The sequence below is a fragment of the Pseudopipra pipra genome, chromosome 22 (genome assembly GCF_036250125.1).
Source record: "Pseudopipra pipra isolate bDixPip1 chromosome 22, bDixPip1.hap1, whole genome shotgun sequence".
Lineage (NCBI taxonomy): Eukaryota > Metazoa > Chordata > Aves > Passeriformes > Pipridae > Pseudopipra > Pseudopipra pipra.
The window spans coordinates 1,580,898-1,600,262 of record NC_087570.1 but is presented as its reverse complement, the minus strand read 5'-3'; the positions used below and the strand labels follow the sequence as shown (position 1 = coordinate 1,600,262).

The 19,365-nt window shown below is 43.8% G+C and overlaps 1 long non-coding RNA gene across 6 annotated transcripts in view; it reads right to left on the bottom strand.

Annotated features, from left to right (window-relative positions):
- Positions 1–19,300, bottom strand: part of LOC135401826 (uncharacterized) — a 101,174-nt gene extending 81,874 nt beyond the window's left edge. For 3 of the 6 annotated variants that reach the window (XR_010424921.1, XR_010424923.1, XR_010424926.1), the window contains exons 1-2: positions 18,943–19,300; positions 17,977–18,043 (exon numbers count right to left, since the gene is read on the bottom strand). This is a non-coding gene — a long non-coding RNA (uncharacterized LOC135401826). Of the gene's footprint in view, positions 1–17,976; positions 18,044–18,481 lie in introns of all 6 variants that reach the window. The other 3 variants (XR_010424924.1, XR_010424922.1, XR_010424925.1) reach the window with 3 other exon arrangements.
- Positions 19,301–19,365: the final 65 nt, after the last annotated feature.

Sequence of the window (19,365 nt, the reverse complement as noted above, 5' to 3'; positions counted from 1 at the left end):
AGTAATCACTCACAAGGTCATCCTGCAAACTTTCTGCTCACATCCCACTGATGGAGCAGGCTCGGCTGGGCTCTGCTCCTTCCCAGTCCCAAGGCAGGTAACTAATGTTGCTCAGCACAAAGAACACAGGGAGCTGACATTTCCTCTTCCAGCCCAGATCCACACACCACTTCCATGTTCCTCGTGGACTGACAGGGATCTCCCTCACACTGAAATTCCACAATATGCCAGGAATTTTTCCTGCATGAATAAAATGACCAGGCAACTAAAAGAATCCTTTTCAAGTAAAGCAGGATGGCCGTGGGACACTTTTAAGTTTTATTTGCCAGCCACCTGACGACCCTGATGCATAGTGACCTCTGCTATGGAAAAACAACAAGAGCTGCTTCCACCTCAACAGCTGAGAGGGAGCTATTTAAAACAATGTATTAAAATGTCTAACGGAATAAAGAATGTGTCTTGAGGTTAGAGGAACCAGCTTTCCACTGGCATGTAACTCATCCACAGCACCTCCACTTTGTGATGAAACATTGCACATGAAATATTAAAGTCCAGAGTACAAAGTGTAACACAAAATGTTTTGTTTGCTGCCTGCTGTCCTGAAATTGTAGAAATCTTTATCTGCAGCCACAGCAGGTCTGTGTGGCATTGGCTGCAGCAGCTCTGCATATCCCAGGTGACAACACACTATCATGTATAAAACAAGGCTTTTTATAAAGCTAAAATCAAATGCTTTGATGGGGAAAAAGAAGATGGTACAGCCCTGTCATATATCAACAAATGCCCAATTCTACAACTTTCCTGTCCTTCAAATTCCTGAATTCAAATCTGCAGCCCTGGTGTGAGCTGCAGTTCACAACTGAGGGCCAAGTAAGTTCCAGTCCTTCTAATGTTTTAGTACTGGAACCAACTTTTAGTACTGACTAAGACCCTTCAACTACTGCTTTTCCTAACCAGAAGCATTCCCAGCAACAGTCCTGGTAAGGAAGATCTCTGCAGTGATACTGAAAATTCACATCCTCCTGTGTTATCCTGCTTTAACAAGTACCCAGCTGACTGAAAATAGAGCTCAGAATATGGAGGGACAAAAGGGACAGAAAAGATGGAAAGAATCTTAAGACATTACATGACTCTGTAATGTCCATTTTCCCCTTTTGGCCTCATTAAGTACTACCCTGGCTAAACCAGTCAAAGTCACAGAAAAATAAATCTACATCAACCAGCTTCATCCAGATTTCAGTTAAATACAAATTTCAACTATTCTGAATTAATCATAACACAATCTTGACCCTACTTACCACATAACAGAAGAAAACAAAAATATGTGACAACAAATCTCTGCTTGCAGTAACTGTCAGTGTCACATATGAAAGAAGTTCATTTTACTAATAAAGGAAATGGAATTGAGTGATAGATTTAAAATTAAATTCAGCTATTCTATAAATGTCACTCAGAGTTTTAAGGTGGCTCTCAAGGCTTAAAACCAGCACTGAGACTCAAATGTGCCACTCTCTGGGCTTCTGGGGAATTAATGGAGCTCAGTTTTATCTTCATCTGAAGACACATACGCTTAAAACAACCACAAAATCCATCACCACGGCACCAGAACACGCCAAAATAAACAGCATACAGATGGCACAGGAAATCTTTCAAAACCTGAAGATATTTTAATGGAATAATTCAACACAATCTGCACTACTCTGCTAATGCAAATGAAAACTTGCACAACTACCTAAATTACAGGGTGGTGTGCCATTCTTAATCTTCTCAGAAATGTAGGAGTTCCTGTTTCAATCATTTCTATTGTTTGAAATACACACTGTGATAATGGAGCCACTGTGGGCAGGGGCTGACAGGGGGTGAAGCTAATTAATAACTCGGTGTGTGCCCTGCTGGGGGTTGGATGGGATCAGCAGAGGTGAGATCCACGGTGAGACACCTGCCAGTGACCTGTCTGAGACTCAGCACTGGGCTTTTCCTGCACACGCTGAGCATTTCTGTTATTCCTGCTTTGCTGAACCAGTGACAAAGGTGACAATCAGTCACCAGGGCAGACCTGCTCAAGGCAGCATTTTAAGAGCTTGTAACTACTGCACAGCAAAGAAATTAAAGCAAACACTGAACAAGTTTCCAGTAATAACAGGCTGTTGTAAAAGTCACGTTCATCACAACCCAAATAATGGGAAAGTTAAACAACACCTTTCTCTGAACTGCTGCATCTCCCACCCGTGTCAGAGGATTCCACCTCCCTGCTCACTGTGTCAGCTGAGAAATGCAAATGAGCCCTGCCCTACTCCTCTGTTTGTTTTGTACAGTGAGCACAATTTCTGCCTGAGTCCAACTGTATTTCCATCCTCTTTGTGCCACACAAACCTCATTTACCAGTCATTCTTCTCCCCGTGAAGAGATCCATAATGAGGAGTCTTTCTGCCATTGCCCTGCTCCTCTGAGTCAGGAGTTTTCATTTCCCCCCAGTCCTTGCTGCTGTGGCTGCAGTTTCATTGCCTGCCATCCCCAGCACAGCCCTGCTGGGAGCACATCTGGGGCTGGGGCAGGGAAGGAGCCAGGATTGCTCTCGGAGCTGTTCATCGATTAAACAGTTACTGAAAACCAGAGGCTTTATTTACTGTGCTCTCAGATGGCACTCATAAAAAGGAAGGTTTATTCACTCCACTTGAAATGACAGTTTACTCTTGTTAGTTTATCCAGTTAGTTAATTCTTGCCTATCAAACAGAAAAAATGTAACACTGGTGTTGTTTTCAAACAGTGAAAGCACATCAGTGACGCACTGAAAATCTACATCTGGGGGTAACTTCTCATCCATTAACACCACAGAGGGTCAGAATATACTTTCAACACCTAATTCCACCCCAGACTTTCAGTAAACTCAGATTGGTGTTTTTTGGTGGTTTATTTTTGCAGAGAGCAAAGATTTTCTGTGCTTGCATAAACAATAATTATTGCATTGCCATAGCTCAGCCCACCATTTCAAAACTTGACTAACACAGTAAGCAGAGAAGTTTTTCCTCTCTAGGTAATTATTTTCTTTTTAACTGTATGCATCCTATGAAATGCAATTATGGAGGTTTGTTTAAACACACCAGTTTCCAAGTGGCAACTTTGGATGTAATGGCAAGGTTAGGTGCAGTCATCAGAGCAGACTGCAAAACTTGGCGGGAAAAGTTTTCCTACCTGAAAAACCAGGCAAAGTAGATTTGATGGCAATTATAAAAGTGTAGTGAGCCCCCCACCTGCGTCATTAGAAAGATCTAACAACACAAAAAAAGCACTTCAAAAAGCTATCCAACCACCAAAACCCCAGCACCAACACTCTCCAAAGTTAAGGGCTGAAAACCATTCTTGCAAGCACAAGCCAAGGTTATGAGGGACTAAAAGGTGTATTGGCACAAAATGTGATAAAAGAGGGGCCAGGGAACCCAAAAGCAGGGCCCTTGTCCAGGAGGCCCCCCCAGCCAGGAGTGGGGATTGCAGGGCTCAACCCTGCCCTGGGCAGGAGCAGCCCCCAGCTGAGCAGCACAGCCCTGGTTCACACCTACCTGCTGCCTTCCTCCTCCCCTGCGAGACTGTCATCCTCAGCTTTCTCAGCAGAGCTCCTGCCACTTGGCTTTTTGCCTCCTTTCTGCAGGGGAAAAAAAAAAAAAAAAGAAGTATTTCTGTAGTGCTTCGGGAAAGTGCCAAAACTGGTGTAATTTATGATGTGCTAGTGTTTTCCTTTGCATTTGTAACTTAAGAACAAATGCAAAATCATCAGCACTTGACTATGCTGGGGTTTGATTTACATATATTAAGATTCTCTCGTGATTTCCTATTATTTATTTCTGTAAGCAAAATTAGATCCTGGTCACTAAAACTCTCAGCATCCCCTGCAGTGAAAAGACAAAAGCCAGAATGTACAACTCAACAGTCAAAAGAATTTGAAACCAGAAGCTGGAACAAATTGTCTGATCTGAAACTCTCATCTGCTCTTCCCTTTTGGAACATTCTCACTGGGAGTGAAGCAAACAGTTATCTATAAATAGTAAATAGTTATCTGTACCTGAACTTTGGGAATGGGCACATCCTACTTTCTCAGTTCAAACAATAGGACCTAGGCTTTTCCCCAGAATTTTCCCAATACAGCTTCAGTTTGTAGAACAGGTTATTTTCTGGACTATTTCCAGGAATTAGATGCCTACACTATTGTTTTCCTCATTTTAATGTATTGTATCCATGCAAATATGGAATTTTACATTAAGGCTGAAGAGTGAAAAGAGGGGTTGTGTTCCCCCTGCAATTCTTTATCCCACCTAGGAGACCTTAAATAAGGACTTTCCAGCTGGGAATGCTGCAGTTCTCTCCACAGGGCTGTAACTTTATCGTTATAAGGTGTGATAAAAGTTAAGTCTTTGCCTCTGCAAGGACATTAAATAACATCTTTCTCTCCATTAGCTTTTGCTGTAGTAGCAGTATTTATTCTCTGGGCAATGAGTGAGAACCACACTCCTTCCAGGATAACTCCAGGCTCTTAATGCACCAACAGTTTCAGAAAGGTTCCTGTGTCACTAAATTTAATGTGGGTTTAATATTATTATATTGTTAATTGATAGCTCTTGTGCCACACACAGTTTCAAAGGAAATGTTTAAGAGCCTCTTAAACATCAGTGAAGTCCTACATTTGGATAATCCATTTACTGAAAGAATTCTTCATGCCAATCCTCAGCTGAAATAATCTCACAATAAGCAGCTGTTCAAAGAGACGTGTTTAAAATCAATGGTTTCAAGGTGCTTGACAGGATTTCACATCAGCCATCTCAAATTTACACACCTACAGTGGTATTTCTGTGCTCCCACATTACTGGTAACGTGGCACAGGAAGGTTTAGGCAGCAAATGGCACAGCCTTGTGCCAGGCATTAAAATAAATTCCAGTTTCACAAGCTTTCAAGCGAGGCTAAAGCATCTAAATCAGAGAATCACTCCTTAAGTCCCCCCTTCGTGTTAATTTTAATTACAACAATTACTGCTGCCGGCAAGACAAAGCTCCTGTGCCCCCTCTGAGGGCTGAGTGCCAGCACAACTCCTTCCATAACCACCCTTCAGGAGAGGGCAGCTTGACCTCTCTGGGAGCGAAATATCAATTAATTATCTTTTTACAGCCCATTCAATTAGAGCACACGAGTCACTTGTGCAGGACATCGAGCCCGGAGTTGGGGTGGGTGGGGGAAGGAAGGAGAAAGCCCTGGCAGGGAAGAGCCCTCAGGAAGGCTGGGGGGCTGTGACCCCACAGAGGCAGGGAAATGTTTGTTCCCATCCCACAGAGAGTTCTTCTCTGGCTGCAGCAGGGGAAATGCTGCCAGATCATCCTCGTTTAACTGAAGTTTTTTAAAAATACAGGGTTATTGGTCCTAAGGGGTGATAGACATTTCATTTAAAGGTGACCAGACACACTGCATTAGTCTTTAATGCTGGAGTCAATTCACCAAAGAGATTTGTTCATTAAGGAGGGGGGGGGGAAGGAGATAAAAGATGATCTATTCAGCAGGAAACAAAATATATTTAACTTTTGTTAAATAAAGTACTATTAACTCAAGTTGCTGAGGACTATTTCACTACTGGACTGATGCCAAAGAAAATTATCAAGTGTGATACATCCCAATAATGCACTCAGCAGAACAGTGGTATAGAAGCAAACATGCTTTAAAATTTATGATCCCATTAGCATTGCTGCAGAGGCCAAACTTCTGAGAGCACAAATAAACACATCAGGACATGCAAAAAGTGCAAGAGTGTGCATGCAAACAACCCCCAAACGTGACCCTATTTCATTTATAGCTTTGGCAAAGTGAAAGGGGAGGTGGGTGTCAGGCCCTTCTTGCAGGCCACAAGGGACAGGACAAGAGGAAACAACCTCGAGTTGGGCGGGGGGGAGTTTTAATACAGTCCTTGGAAATTAAAATTGAATTCAACTGGTTTTGATTAAAAAAAAAATTATCTTACTGTGAAGATTATAAGAATCTTCTATTTTTGACCCTAAATTTCCCTTTTTCCTCTGTATAGTAACTTCAGTTCACCAAAGATTTTTCTTGTGAGAATGACTCTCATCCATATTAAAGCATTCTGTGGAAACAAAGACTTCACTCAGGGGGAGGGTTCATCAAACCCACTAAAATTATAATCATTTAATAAATGTAATGACTGCTCTGTATTTAAAATATTTTCCCAGGCAGTACTTTAGCATATTGTGTATTCCAAACAAACTGCTGTTGCATAATCATAACTCTGCCCCACGTAGATCTTACAAAGAGTGTAACGAAGATTCCAGCAAAGTGCAGGATGTTGAGTTTTCCTATGGATTGCAAACACACCCATGTGCCCACTGAGATCCCAGGACAGCCTGGTTGGAGTTGTTGGAAGGCCAAGCAGTGCTGTTGTCCCATCCTGAGGACAGCAGGGCTGAAGGAAATGACGTGTCCAGTGTCACCCACAGGACCTGGGCTGGGAGCACAAACCCTCCTTTTCCCTCCAGTCGTACCCACTGGGTTGGGATGTTCCACCAAACAACTTCCAGGGCCTACCAGACAAGAATTCCCACAAACACCCAAACCCAAAGGGACTTCTCAAAACTGCACAGTAACTCTTGAATCAGAATCTGCCCAGCGAGGAGTGATTTAAACTGAGTCTGGAAAACCCCCTTGGAAATGAGGGGAAGAATTCTCCCACCTCTTTTCTTTATTGCAGATGTGATGTCAGGTTATCTTTGGTTACCAGATTTATGTTTTTAAGTGTTCTCCAGTGCAGTTTGAAGGGAATTGTCTGAGCCATCCCTGCTGCCCAGAGACAATTCCAGAGCTGCAATTCCAGCCCCTGCACTGCATTCACTGCACTGACATTCCCAAGGGGCCGGGGCAGATTCCCCACTGACAACAATTAGCATCAAAATGTTCCCCAGTGCAGAGCTGTGGGTGGGAATTACAAAAGGTTAACAGACTAAATATAAAAATCTTTTTGAATATAAAATCAATGCGCTTTGTTACCGAAATCTGGGTACTGTAATTTAACCAAAATAGGGATTAGAGTCCCTGGCAATCTTCCATGTGTGTGAGCTGGGCTTTTCTTTGAGCAAAATGCTAAACAGCCAGTCTGAAAGTCTGAAACAAAACAACCCAAAGACCCAAAAGAAAGCATTCTATACTTCTTTTTCTTTAAAATTTTCTTAAGCTCAGCACCAAAAGGAACCTCACACCTATCAGGGCTCACAGTGGTCCTGTTACATGGGCAGACTCAAACTCTCCAATTGTTTTATTGCATGATTCAGAGAGGGACATATTTAGAGAGGTCAAAATCAGCCAGGAGTTCCTGGACTGTGCTGAACTCTAATAATGTCACAAATTATGTGGCCATTATTGCAACCCAGGGCTGCCAGGGGCTGGTCAGAATTGCTGCTTTTTACCCCCAGCTCTGTGGGGCTCCCAGTGGGTACCAGGTGTCTGAGGGGGGGGATCCCAGCTGGAGGAACTCGGGTGTTTTACACCAAACAGCCCCAGCACATTTATCCACGTTCACACACACATCTGGGGCACTGACCCCTCAGTCACAGGATCATCATATTAAGGATTTCAGAAGAGCAGGTAGAAGAGAGAATAAACTCTCTGCACAGACAGAGGGTTAATCACTCATTGAGGTCTTTTCCAACCTCAACGACTCTGTGATTCCCTTTGCCCTCACCCAGCAGAACATATGAAATGTCAGATTAAAAGTAATCTGATTTTGCAGCAATTCTTTATTTATCACTGCCCGTAGGACAGAGGGGGCAGAGGCAAAACCTTTTTTTCAGCAGAATATTTGTCTGTAGTGGAAATTACTACCAAGTCTTCAAAGAAGACTCTGATGATCCTCAGGCTACTTCTAGTGATGATGTCAAGAGTTTTAGCACCAAGGGCTTCAGTGGAGACGCAGGAAACACGTCTGGGGAAGTGGCTTTGAAGTTGGCTCAGAGGGGCTGACACAAAATACAAAATAAATCATGTTAAGGCTTGATCAGGGAAACGCAGATGTCAAAGGTAAAACTCCTACACTTCAGCCATGAGCAGGTTCAGGTCCTCAGCAATGAACCAAAGAAAAGTAAAAGCAGTAATTCTAACAGAAAAAAAAGAGTGGTCCCCAATATGTTTGGAAAATCCAGTACTCGGGACTTTTCATTTTGTTTTTAAATATACTTATTTGCTGTTGCTTCCAGTTATGGACATGATCATCTAAGAAGCACAATCTTATTTCTGGTACCAAATCCTTAGTTGAGTAAGAACACCCCCCCCATCATTCCTGGCACCATGAAAACAATGTTCCTGCCCATCCCCTGACAGCACAAACACGCACGGGACTGACCTGTGGCATTCTCCTTTAAGATGTTCTCCCTCTTGGAAACACAAGTGGTGAGTCAGTTGTTATGGTAACTATTTTTCTTTTTTTTTTGACTAACATATGACAGCCTGTGTGTCATCTGATGCTGTTCCTGAATTCAATTACACATCCACTTTTGTCAAATAGTCTAAAAAGGGCTTCTTGGATGAAGGAATAGCGGGGAGAAAACAGGACATTTTCACCCAGGCACACGGTTTTAATCCATTAAAACACTGATTATGTGCCTAAATTTATGGGTCCAGTCAACTTTCTGTTAGCTCAGAGCTACGACACGATGATGTGAAGAGCAGCCCTTTTTTGTTCCCTTTTTTGTCAAACAAACTGCCTACAATTCCATGAGCTCCACTCTGGGAAATGCAGCTGGTGTGCCTCGTGTCCTGCTCAGCCAGTCATTTTAAGGTGGGTCTGTCTGAGCTGTTGGTCCTTCTGCTTCAATGACCAACTAAAAGGAGCAGCTGCTGCATCCCCTCAGTGGGTTTGGTTCCCCACTCAGGTCCAGTGTTATCAGTTATAAACACTGATATTACAGCATATAACTGATGTTGGGATCCTCACAACTGTGAGAGGAGGGAATCCGTTCCCTGGGAATGAACCCTGGCAGAAGGACCTCAATGAGATGAATTTTTAGTGAAACTTGGTGGAGTCAGCAGGTGAAGGATGAAAAAGCACCAAATAGTGATCATTTGGAATTAGATGGTGGGACACTGAAGGCCAAGCACTTGGACCTAAAAACAAGAGGAGCCAAACCCCGAACTTTTTACAGCTCCAGCCTTCTGCACAGGGACCCAGGGAGAAGTTTGAGTTGGCCTCATCCCCCAGCTCCGTGCGCTCCCAGCCCTGGTTTCAATTGAAAGCTTGTTCCTGAGTCCTGTAAATTCCCCTCAATTTAAGACCTGTTGGACAATAACGTTCCTCAGTCCAGAAATATGAAAAATATTTCAGCTGATGCAGCAGAAATGTGATGATACAGAGCAAATGGAAACCAGAAGCATTACAGAGATCTGGACCAGCAGCAACATTATGTCACTGCTATCAGTGCCCAGGAATTGTTTTCTTTATTGCACTGGGATATCTCGTAATAACATCAGGAACATGGAGGAGAACGTTCCCCCCCAGGCACGCACTGCTTCCATCAGAGGGGAAACTGCTGCCCTGAGCCCAGCTAATCCTACTTTAGGCAGTCCTTAATACCTTTTCTAAAAGGTCTTGGAGAATAATTAATGCCTTAACAAAAAAGTGCTAATATTTAAAGCAAACCACAGTTTCTACATTTTCTCTGCAATGTCATCTTTCCAAAAACACCAAAATGCCTCCTCCTGAAGTGCTCTTTTTCTGTTGCAACATATGGTGCCCCATCCAGAGAGTCACAAGATATTTTGCTTCTAATTGATTAAACTCATGAGTCACAGACAGGATTTGCACTGGGATTGGAAACAGCAACCCCTTGTTTTTCCCTGATTTCCCACAGTCACAGGTGGGACAGTCACCTCTGCAGCCCCAGCCACCAAAAGCTTCCTCAGGAGCATCAAATTTGGAACTTCACATCCAAGTCACCAGCTCTTCTCATTTTATTACATGGCCAGGAGTATTCTGGGTTTTTTTCTTAAAGCTCTTGCTGCAGTCAGGGCATCAAGAGAACGTGTGTTATGGACACAGAGACTGTGAATTCCCGTGTTCCCAATCTCACAACAGGAGTGAACAGAAGCCAAACCTTTAGAATCTTCACAGAACAAGGCAAATCAGGTGTTTCTGGAGGGAAAATGGGGGTTTGACACTCAGCTTCTCCCTGCTCAGAGTGGCATTGCTGGAACTTGTCACTCCAGCACCAAAGGACTTCCCAGGTCAAGGCAGCTGCTCAACCACCAGCAGTGACAAATCAGACAGAACATTAAATCAGGAAAAAAAGAAACATTTCTGCCCCCACCATTGGCTTGAATCCTTTGGAAAATGGGGAAATGGTTTTGTGGGGACATAAAAGCCTATGTGCCTGAATATTCCCAATTTTCCCTGAAACCAGCACTCCCACAGTTTGAGATCCTGGAGCTGCCTTATTTCTGGGACCAGTCTCACGTGTCAAAGTTGTTACTGGAAGTTTGTGAAGTACCAGCAGCGTTTCTGATCATCAGTGAAGGGTATAAAGTCTGGGCTCCAGATTCAAATTTTAGTCCCTATTTCATTCTTGGTAAAAGAATTAAGACTGTAGAAATTATTAACTTAAACTCTTTTGATCTTACTGCACACCACTATGCTTTGCTTGATGAAAATAACTGAAAAGAAACCCCAGGAGGGAAAAATTTCTCTTATAAAATAGAATAAATGTCCTAAAATTATTTTGTTTGTATTTTTTATGGGAAATTCAGCACTTTGCTGAAAAAAAAATCACTAAGAAGCTGCCTGTTTGTAATACAAAGGTTGTTTCCTATATTCCTGAGTTATTTTACTGCTGTGCAAAGATATTTTTTCCTGTCTCAGTTAACTAAAAAGCTGAGCAGCCAACTAATCCATTATCTTTACTCCCCATGCTGGCTGCTCCAAGCATCTCCTGCTCTACACTGGGTGTCAGATCCGGATCCTGGCTCTGTCTCCCTCTGGGAATGGCAAATCAGCCACTGCAGATCCAGAATTGCTAATGACAGAAACAGGAGATTTCGGTTCCCGGCTTCCAGATGCAACACATATCAAAAGACAGATTATACACCCAGAGCCAGGCAGAGAAAGGAGTTCTGACAATTTTGTTTGTTTGTGCTGATAGGTTTGAAATCTCAGTTAAGTCCAAATGTAAGGAAGAAATCACCATGACCCCGTTAGGTGCTCAGTATATTGAATTTACAGCTGGGAATCCAGCAGAAAACATACACGAAGCATCATATTGAAAACTACCTCTCCAACAACTTAAGTCAATTAGATTGTGTCAGACTGGAGATGGAGTTGACAAATGGGGGTTTAGAATTCATTTAAATTACTCCTTGTGTTTTCCAAGTCTTTTGAAATGCTGTACAAAGTTAAAGCAGTGACTTTCCTAATAAACAAAGAATCAAGTTTCACAGCTTCAAAGAAATATTTCACTGTAGGGTCTATTTCATCTGGTTCTGCACTTCAAATAATTATTGTGGAGTATTTACAATTCTGACATCAGCTATTATCCTTGACAAGGAAAAAAAGAACAATGTTGCTATAAAAATATAGAGAGAAACCAAATGCTGGGTGAGATTTTTGAAACAAGTTTCAGTGAGATTTAAAGGTTCTTGGCTTCTTAGAAGTACTAACACAGTCAGCAGCTTCCAGAGACTTCAATACTTCAGAAACCAATTATTAATTTAGGATTACAAATTAGTATTTAGAAGGATGATTTTTATGATCCTAATTTTTGTAGACAGAACTTGCTGTACCCTCCTTGAATCGTCAGGAGCCACCAGATGGGGCAAGGGAGGGCAGTGAACAGCTTGCACTCTTTGAAGGCTGAATATTGTATTATAAAATTATATTTGATCACAAAAACTCCCCAGCATCTCAAAAAGGTATTTGCCACTGTTTTTAGGGAGTAACACTTGCACATTTGCTGTAATTTGTGAGGCCTGGTTTGGGTTGTTCTACACACAGGTTACTCAAGGCAAACAGAATGAAGTTGTCTCTGCCCCACTGCTCGAGCCCAGCAGTTCAAAGCAGAGCTTTCTGCTGGCTCTTCCAAGGAATCAGGGTTGGTTGCAGACCTGGATGGGATTGGGTGGTTTCTGATGCCAGCCCCGATTTCCACACCATGTTTATTCACAGCTGATCACCAACAGAGCAACAAACAAATAGTGGGTATGTCCCAACTACCTCTGAATTACCTCTCACTGTTACTGTGGCACAACATCCCAAACTCAGGTCAAGTTTCTGGGTATAAAACCTCATCTCTGCACTCCCAGCTCCTGTCCCTCCCCGTTGAGGGGTCAGGGGCTGAGGGATGGGGTTGTGGTGGGTCCAGGACATCCCCTCCCTGGTGCTGCTCCCTCCTCAGGTGTTCCCCTCTCCAGCAAAGCTCCCCCACAACCCACAGCTCCCGAGGGGAGCCCCTGCTCCCGCCTGGGCTTTCCATGGGCAGCAGTTCCCCCTGGGAACATCCCCTGCCCTGCTGTGGGGCCCTCCATGGGATTGCTTCCTGCACTCCTTTCCCCCAGTCCTCACTCCTGGGCAGTGGCAAAGCAAACCTGTCTTTCCAGAGGGATGGGAAGAAGATAAATTCACTCCCTTTAATGAAGGCACTTCCTTCCCCAAAGCCAAGCTATCATTCTGCCTGCAATGCTTATCTAGATGTTTAAAGTGAAGTCCTGTGAATAACCTCAAAAAGGCATTTTAAAAAGATTTAAAAAACAATTAAGTTTTTGCAATAAACAGGAATATCATGCTTTCTTAGTGCAGAATGTAAATGATTGCACTGCCAAGAAAAGGGAAAATTAAGTCTTCTAAGTACCCAATGAACAGGAGAGGAACAAATTTCCTCTCTTCAAATATATCCTTATAGTAATCTGAAGAGAATACTCCCATGATTGTGTAGCGATTTCTTCAAGACCTATTCAATTCCTTATTGTTCAGCTCACAGTGCCAGAAAAAGGGGCCTGTTAAAGTTAACATCTGCTAACTAATCATGGAACAGACCATCCCCACATTCCAGAGGGTTTGAACATTGCTATGAATTTTGATTACTATCAACTTTGGCTGGATTAAAGAAGCATTTTACTGTGAGACTTCTGAAACCTACAAAAAGTTATTCCTTTACAGGAAATGCTTCTGAAACCAAACATTTTTATTCTGGGTTCAGAAAATGTGACCTAGAATCACAAGCATGTCTAGTATTAAAGGTAGAAATAAATCAATCAGGTGCATTATATTCCTCTGATTTCTGTTATTAAATATTTAATTTTGGGAGTGTTAACATCCCACAGTAGAGATTCTGAAGGGCAAATATTCTTTAGATGGGCTGTGCTGCTGCACAGATCTGTCCTTCTGAGTTCCATTCCATATGTTTTGCTGCCTGACACCAAGAGTACACGCACACAGGCTGGATTTCCAGTTTTTTGGATCATTTCCTTTGAGGTGATACATTCATATCTGAGTGAGGCAATCCAAAAATGTACTTGTGAGCCCCTCTTGACCAGCTGTGCTCGGGTTGGAACCGCGTGTGCTGTGCCAGCAGTCCCCTCACACAGGAGTCAATTGGATTAGACAGGCTCTCCCTGCAGCTGGGGAGTCCATGGCTCTGCAGTGGGATGGGATTCATTCCTGCTCTGTGCTTACCAAACTAGAACCTGCTGAGCAATTCTTTACTGTGTGCAGTGACAGAATTTCCACTGCCTGGGATGACTCTCATACACACACAGGCCGTGCACACACACTCACAGCCTCTTCTTTTCCTGTCCTTCCAACTTCTTAATTCCAAAATGCTTTCAGTTTAAAATTAAAAATCCACATTATTAAACCCAAAAAACCCCACTCTCTCATCACAGGAATAAAAATCCATTGCAAGAAGACTGGACACCTCACTGTAGCTCTGCATTTCCTTTGAACGAGCAGCTCCCTCACTCCAGGAAAGGTCTCTGTCCCTCCTGCTCCAGAGAGGGAGCTGTTCTGGGAGAGCTGAGAACTCAGAGGATGCTGAACACTACAGTCAGATCATATTCATCACAAGAGGGACAACCAAGGCATTATGTCCAAGTCCTGTTAATAACTGGAGGGCACAATGAAGGTCTGAGCCAGCCTTTGAGCCCCAGCCCATCACAGGTGTCAGCACAACAATTGGCCACGGCTCCCTGTCCATCCAGGACGTCATTTCCCCACTGCCCCTTTAAACACAAACCCACATGGAACTGAAATTTCGACAACACCACAGCTAAATTATAAAGAAGGGATTATTTCAGCCAAATTTCAATAGCATAGTGGGTGGTCCTCAAGGCTTTTTATAAATACCCTTCCAACATTTTTGTGAAAAGTTGAATAGGAGACCACACAACAACCAAGGATTATGTGGCACTCCTCGAAAGGGGAAAGGGAGGAGAATCAAACATTTCTTGCCCAAGGTTTGTTACTGTGGGATACTATTATGTGAAGCCCTTCAGTTCATATAGAACATCGCATTAAATTACATGGCAAGAATGAATAACTGCTTTGTCACATACAGAATCACACATTATTTTGCTTTTAAAGGTTGTGAAAAGTGAAATAGTGTACCAAATTCAATTCAAAAAAGCCTTGGTTATTTAAATCCAGTCTGCATTTCACCCAAGGTATTCCCTTTGCAGAAAAGTTTAAAGACTCCTAAGGCAGCAGAGCCAAATACCAGGGAATCTTAGGAATGAGCCAATTAAAGTCTCCAGCAACATTAACCTTGCCCACGTAACTGCAACCCAGTGTGATGTCATGAGGAAGGTGCAGTGTCTCCAGGGCCCCCTTTGCCACCCAACACGACCTTCAGGTGATTAGTTGACAGCCCCCATTCCACTGCCATGGACTGACAGAGGGTCAGGCAGCAGAGGGCACGGCAGGAGCACAGGTTTCATTCCAGTGGGGAGGAGCAAGTGTAGGATTGCACATTGTGGTCCCCAGCCCTGTTCCAAAGTATGTGTAAAAACCACCCTGCAGCACAGAGCTGGCACTGAACCTTCGTGTGGGCTGTTCCATATCACTGGGAGGGTTCAGAGTCACAACTGGCACAGAAATAATCAGACAGTGGGCAAAGTGCAGTCAAAAGTCCAGGTATGGGAAGTAAAACAACTCAGTAACAAACCTGGCTGGTTTTATGTGGTACTAAATCCTGCTCAGCTGTCAGGCAACATTCTTCCAATGGTAGAGTGCACAAGGAACCAGAGAAGGGGAATATTTCAAATCTGAAGTGGTCATTCTTCTACTAAGTTGGATATTTGGCTTTTTGTGTGGTAACAGCAGAGGTACCAAAAAAGTGCTCCTATAATTCTCTAATGTGTGTGAACCCAGCTGAAGCTCCAGATGGATTTAGTCAAAATTCTGTTTGCACCTTTAGCAGTTACAGGTGTGCTGGAAGATGACACCAAAGACAGAATACCCTTCTGACACCACGTGCTCCAGTCTATCCCTTCCATCCCCTCAAACCATCCCCAGCAGTTATCCCAGGGGAGCAGGGCTGTTGGGAACTCATGTGCACAAGCTCCACACTCCACTGGCATTCCACAACCTCCTCTGCCTCAGTGGAAGGGACCTTCAAGCAGCAGGCAGCCAGTTATCCAGGGTGTACAAAACAACTGGGAGAGGGTCTAGAAGAGACTCAGTGTCACTGGAGCTCTGTCTAAACTATCCATGAAATCACAGGGGCCTTCACTGGGCATCAGCACTGGGGTTCAGCTCCCTGCAGGGAGGGGAAAGGCCAGGGGGTATAAAAGATGCCACCTTTCCCAGAGGTTCCTTCTCACTACCTGGGAAGCACTGTGCCTGCTTTCAATCACCTCTGCTGATTGCCTGCTATTAATGTCACTCATCCTCCCAAGTAATTAAGCCACCTCTTTCTTACATGTGCCTTTGTCTCTCCCTGGCACATTTCCTTGTCTAATCCTCTTTTCCAGATGGCATAAGGACGCGGGAGAAGTGTTGCTAAAAGTTGCTTAGCAATGCAACACATGCAAGGGTTGGAAATGCTGACGTCCACACAAGCACTATCTCCCCATCACACATTTCTGCAGAGACAAAGGCGTGAACACCCGCAGCGACACCGGGGCCTCCAGGAAAAGAGCCACCCGTGCCCAGGGGGAGCAGGAACAGGGCAAAGGGGAGAGCCCCCAGGCTCCCAGTGATGGGCTGAGTTATGCTCAGGGGGGTTTTGTTTGTCTTGGGGTTTGATTTTCAACGAGAACTGGAAATTCTGCCTTTAACACACCAAAATCCTCGTGTTTTAGCAAGGTGCTGTGTTTTCTGTGATTCCCAGGCACGGGATGCCACAGACACAGAGCCACTGCAAGTTACTGAGAGAGACAAAACAGAAAGGGATGTCCCATCTCTGGGAGTGTCCAAGGCCAGGTTGGAAGGGGCTTGGAGCAACCTGGGACAGTGGAAGGTGTCCCTGCCCACAGCAGGGACTGGGACTGGATGAGCTTTAAGGTCCCTTCCCACCCAAACCATTTCAGATTCTATGAAAAGTTCATGACAAACAGGAACTGATGAAGGCAAAGCTGTTTTTCAGCAGCTCAGTATCAACCCCAGAATTCCTCCTCTCCTAGGAATCAGTGACAGGGAATTTGTTCCTGTAACTGCACAGTGTAATTGTGGATTGTTTCTAAACTCCGCAGTAAATGTGTTTATATGGAATTTATTTAAACTACAATTAAATGTTATGGGTAATAAATAAGAACATTTAGTACGTGAACAGTAGTAATTTCACAGAGTCACATTATCATATTAATTCATTTCTGCAGCAGCCTATGAAAACAGGTTGGCATGAATCACTTTGTGTTTGAAAAACCTGAGATGTTACAGATTTATTCATCTGAAACAACTAATTCTAAGAAAACAACCAAACAGTAGTAAATTAACTACAGAAATTCACATGCAGCTGTACTCAGGGTAGTCTCTTACTAAACAGAATTTAGTGGTGCCCTCCACAAGCAATTAAAATAGAGCTCAACACTTACTAATGGGGAGACTCATTCAAAGCCCTTATATCAGCAACAGCATTATTTATATTTTTATAACATAAAAATATACATCATTGTATTGCAAGTATAATCATGATCCAGACTTATTGTATCTTCAGATTTCATATTTTCCACTCGCATCCAGCATAATTCAGAGTAACCAAAATTCCAGAATTTAAATGATTTGCACCAGAACTGAACCTGTTAACAGGTGCATCCCACAGCAGGGCTCCCTCTGGGGAGGGGGAGCAGCAAACACAGCCAGAACACAGCCAGGGACAGGGGGGAACACGGCATCTGCTTCCTGGGAGGTGAGGAGACATCACAGAGAGGAAACCCTTTCATGGCAGAAATTAGTGTTTTGCTTCATTAGCCTCTGCAAACTTCATTCACGTGCCATTGTTCCCTTTCATTCCCAAATGTGTGCACATACAAATGCAGGAAAACCAGACAGGCCACCACAGGTCACTGGGGTTTGTTCATTTATTTATTTTTAAAAGCAGCTTTCAGGCACTTTGTGTTGTTTCGTGTCCCCTACTGTTCAGCTGTAGTTTGTATCTTGCACCTCTTCACAACATTTTTGCCCAATATGAAATCAGCTTTATGGTTAAGCAGGAGATAAATCAGAGCTGTTTGTTATTATTGGGACTCCTCTGTTGACAGCTGTAATTATTGCTTGTTTACTGGACATTTCATCGACCTGAACCTCTGAAGGTTCCCAGACTACAACGTGCTATTAACTGACAGCATCCACTCACTAAAAATTGCCACTTGCCAGACTGATCTAAAACTCCAGCCCTGACACTGCTGCAGCTAAAACTGAGGACAAATTCAGCATTAATGCCATGGTTCAGCCTGCTCTGGACCCCACAGCAGTAATGCTGGGATACCCTGGGCTCGAAATATTTGCTGAATCACTCACCTGCAAGGTGCAGCTCACAGGTTTGTCTTAGATCCTCCCCAGAAAGCTGGTCAGCTCTTCCATAAATCTATGGGAACAGGTTAAATAATAAGTAAGTAAGTAAATAAATAAATAAATAAATAAATCTAACAAGGTTAAAAGGGAACTTTAGCCTGTTATTTTGCCTGGAAATAAAAAAATATTTATATATTTTTATTGTTTCATGTTATGCCTGTAATTTGAAAGCAGTATGTGGTGAGGGATCACTTGCATCAAGGGGGTGTCTTTTAAGTAATATATAATTATATATATATATATACACATACGTGTAAATATATAATATGTGTAAATAGATAAATCTGTATTTATTATATATACCTATGGATATATTATATATATTTTGTATATTTTTATTAGCATATATAGTAGTATATGATTATTTATCTATATATTGATATATCTACATATTTATATAGTTATATATAAGTGTAAAATTAACATATGTACTAAATAAATAAATATATACCTATATTTGCATAACACAAATATTAGATCAACATTCAGGAGTGTCAGGACTTTTTGTTGTCACTTTTGAGCACATATTGAGTGTAAACTTTAGTCCCAAGTGCTGCAGTGCCAGAGCAGCCACTGAGCCTGAAGAATTTACGGATTCCGCCCCAAAAGAGGTGCTGGGGAGACGCCCAGTGGTGCCCAGCGGAGGTACAGAACTGCACAGACCAGCCCGTGAGCAGTGAGAGGGGAATAAATGAGGATAAAGTGTAATAAATTCGAGGGGCCCCCCCGTTTGTTTGTCAGTGTTTCTGTGGCAACGGGACAAACCCACCCAGCGCGTGTGGGGACTTTTTGTGTCACCTCTGTCTCTAACAACTATTTCTCATCTTCTCCTGCTGATTTTCATTCCTAAGCGTTCACGTGTTCATGGAATAACACACTGAAATCCTTAAAACTTTAAAATCCCTTAAACACCTTTTCGCCTCATTTCGTGAGGCGGCTCCGCTCGGCCCCGCTCGGGTCGGGTTCGGCTCCGCTCGGCCCCGCTCGGGTCGGGCTCGGCTCTGTTCGGCTCCGTTCGGGTTCCGCTCGGGTCGGGCTCCGTTCGGCTGAGCTCGGCTGGGCTCGGTTCAGCTCGGCCCCATTCGGCTCAGTTCGGCTTAATTCGGCTGGGCTCGGTTCGGGATCGGCTCCGTTCGAGCTCCGCCCAGCCCCACCCCGCCCTCAGCCCCGCCCCCCCGCCCGCCGCCGTCCCGCCATTGGCCGCGTGCCCGCGCCCGCCCTCAGCGGCTGCTCCCCATTGGCTGCGCCGGCGCGGGGGGCGTGGCCGGGCGCCCCCTCAGGGCAGCGGGGCGGGCCCGGTCGGCGCTCGGTCCCCGCCGGTGCCGCCCCGCCTGT